The sequence below is a fragment of the Oryzias melastigma genome, unplaced genomic scaffold (assembly GCF_002922805.2).
Source record: "Oryzias melastigma strain HK-1 unplaced genomic scaffold, ASM292280v2 sc00204, whole genome shotgun sequence".
In the NCBI taxonomy this organism is placed as follows: Eukaryota; Metazoa; Chordata; class Actinopteri; order Beloniformes; family Adrianichthyidae; genus Oryzias; species Oryzias melastigma.
Window position 1 is genome coordinate 263641 of NW_023416880.1, and position 3439 is coordinate 267079.

Consider the following 3439-nt stretch of genomic DNA (forward strand, 5'->3'; position numbering starts at 1 on the left):
CCACCCCTCCCCCCCTGCAGCCACATCTCTCCGCAACCCAGCCTTCTACAAAAACGTTCAGTACCCACGTTTATCCACAGAGAAAAACTTAGCAGTTTCACAAAAAACGGGTCTAAATTGTGGAATTGCTACGTCTCATTCTCTCATTCATTTCTACGGGGGTGCGCCGGATCACTTGACTGATCATGTGACTTTTGAGTTTCTGCCTGTCGCTAGCAAAAACATGGTGGGATATTCACTCTTTTTCGGTGGAAAATCACTCAGAATAAAATATTTTGTGGACTAATCTTTATTTTGACAATATTTCTAGCGAGAAATGCACCCGTTACTATCAGGATATACATTTATTTTGAACATAAAGTTCGTAGTTTGTCTGTTTTGCAGGTTTTCTCCCCCAAAAGGGCTTCAAAATCACAAAATATCAACGTTTCCGGTGCACGGAACGATCCCGGAACCGGACGATCAGCAGGATTTGGGGACCCGACCCGCGTCGGTGCCGCGTCAAGGTTTGGGTTAGGGTAGGTTTAGACAAACCGCCCGGACCCTTTTTAATTGGGCCCCGAATGACTCCTGTAAAGCTAGAATGTGATGACACAGTCTGACTACTTCCGGTCGAGGAGGTCAAAAGTTTAAAAGTTTCCAGAAACGAAGATTCTCAACCATAAAAATAATGTTCCTGTTGTATACTTGGTATAATAAAATATCAGTAGGTGGCGCTGTGTTATCCATGGAATGAAACATAAATGTAACGTTACACAGTCTGACTACTTTTGGTCCTGCAGACGGAAATAAGTGATCCCAAAACAGAGATTCTAAACCATAAAAATAATGTTCCTATGATTTCTGCCTCGTAAACAACAACATTTATCCACAGGACAAGGTTTCTAGCGACAAGAACAAAATATGGCGGACATCGTCTGGGTTTTTGGGGGGGGGGGTTTAACATATTTTAGGATGTATAAACACTTTGACTTTGTTTTGAACACTTTTCTAGAATTCTTTTTTTTTTCTACGTACATTCTTTCAGGTGTCTCAAATACATAGTGGCAATGGAACGCTTTTATGTTGCTATGGTAGCCAAATACGGAAAAGAAGCTGCTGTTGCTCCACGGTGGTAAATGTGTGAAATTAGCTGCGTTTCTATTACATATATGAGCAAAATGTATCGAAATTCTAGGAATTGGGAAAAAAACACAGATTCACAATGAAACTGTTTCCATTCAATCATGTTTTTGATTGACAAGATATTTCAACAATACAGCATGATTATCTCAAAAATACAATTATTATTGAATATAAATGGCTCACAGCAAAGCAGCATACATAATCAAGATCTCAAATCAGAATAAGAGAGAGAAAGAGAAGAAAAAATAACAGTAAACAACGTCTAAACAACGTTTCAAAAGAGTAAACATATAAATATATTATTCCTAAAAGAAAAGCACAGGGATATGCGTTATAGCTTGCAGTTTCTCATTTAAAAAAGTACAATTTAGGTCTATTAACTATTTCAAGAATGTGTTCTAAAAAATCAAATAAGACATAGGTTTTGGGCATTTTACATTCTTGTAAAGTAGCTTTTGACAATGTATTTCATTTTTGAAACCAACAAAAACTAGTGGCACTGTCAAAAAATGAGTTTTATGTATATCAAATTTTGCAAACATTATTAAAGTAATAATACCAAATTCTTCTTTTGTTTTCTGTTTGCAGACCAAATCTAACAGTTTTGAAATTTAAAAGGGGGAAATGAACACTATTGCATGTTAACTATAACTGAAAATCAGACCAGAAAAATTTGGATTTCTCACATTTATAGTAATAATAATGAATGAAATTGTTATATATTATATGTTTATATGTCATTACTGTAATAAATGTACGTGTTTGTGTCAATATTTAATATATTATGAAGATTATCATTAGATGGATAAATAACATGCAAGATTTTGTGATTTTCTGCTCCTGTGGGTTCTGCTCCTGCAGGAGTTTATATGAGGAGGTTCTGCTCCTGCAGGAGTTTATATGAGGAGGTTCTGCTCCTGCAGAAGTCTACATGAGGAGGTTCTGCTCCTGCAGGAGTTTATATGAGGAGGTTCTGCTCCTGCAGAAGTCTACATGAGGAGGTTCTGCTCCTGCAGAAGTCTACATGAGGAGGTTCTGCTCCTGAATTGGAAAATAAACAAAAAATGACCGGCACAGGTCCCAGCAGATCTTAGGATTCTCTTCAGTCAGTCCAAACCAATCCATGATGTGGTCAGGACAGAATGGATTATAACAGTTTAGAAGATGGTCTGCTGAGACAGCAGCTGCTTTTTCTACAACATCTGCTGGGCCTTTTACAGAGTAAGTCAACCCTCTGAGGTTCACTTAAGGTCCCTCGAAATGGTGGACTCTCGGAACCTGTATGGATCCATGGAGGTGAATGTTCTGTTTAGAACTGTGTGAAGAGGGTGGGGATGGGGGGGTTGTCTTCCTTCTCCCTGAAGTCCACTGTCATCTCTACAGTTTTAAGTGTGTTCATCTCCGGGTGGCTTTGGCTGCACCAGCGGACTAGCCGCTCCATTTCCTCTCTAACAAGAAGAGGAAGGCACAGTGATGTTTTGATGGAGGAGCTCTGGGATGATGGTATAATGCAGAGCTGAAGTCCACAAACAGGATGCATGCATAGGTCCCTGCAGAGTCAAGGTGGTGTAGGATGTAGTGGAGAGCTATGTTGACTGTATCGTCCACGTCATTTAGCCATGTGAGAGGGGACTTCTTAGGAACTGGGATGATGGTGGAGCTGTTGAAGAGGTGAGGGAAAATTTGAGCCAGCTGGTCAGCACAAACTTTTAGACAGGATGGAGACACTCCATCAGGTCCTGGAACCCTCCTGATCTTCTGCTTCTGAAACTGTAGACGTACATTCACAGATCCTCAGCCCAGGTTAGCGGTTCAGTCTGAAGAAGTTGAGATAACAAGTCATTCCTTTAGATTGGAAGTGATGGGGGAGGGGATGCTATGGTCCTTTGAAACCTGAATAAAAGTTGTTGAGATCCTCAGCTAGGTGGTAGCTCTCTGCAGGGTGGGGGTGGGAAATCTCTTCTCATGAGGGTCTGCAGGACTTCCCAAACTGCAGAAAACTGGTCTGTCAACTTTGCAGTGTACGTAGATCCTTTTAGCTGCCGTAATCTTCTTTGTCAGCTTGTTGACCTATTTCTAAAGGTCACGAACCACTCCTTTAGACCTCTTCCTTGTCCTTACCTAGTTCCCTCAGCTAGCTGTAAACCATTGTCATGTTGTTGAATTTGAGGAGGGTTTTGGTCTGCACAGGCATGTCCTCACAAAACCTGATCTAGGATGTCACAGTGTCAGTAGCTGCGTTTCCATTACACTTTTGCGCAAAACTTTATCGAAATTTCTAGAATTTCGATAAAACACTGTTTCGAAAAAACAG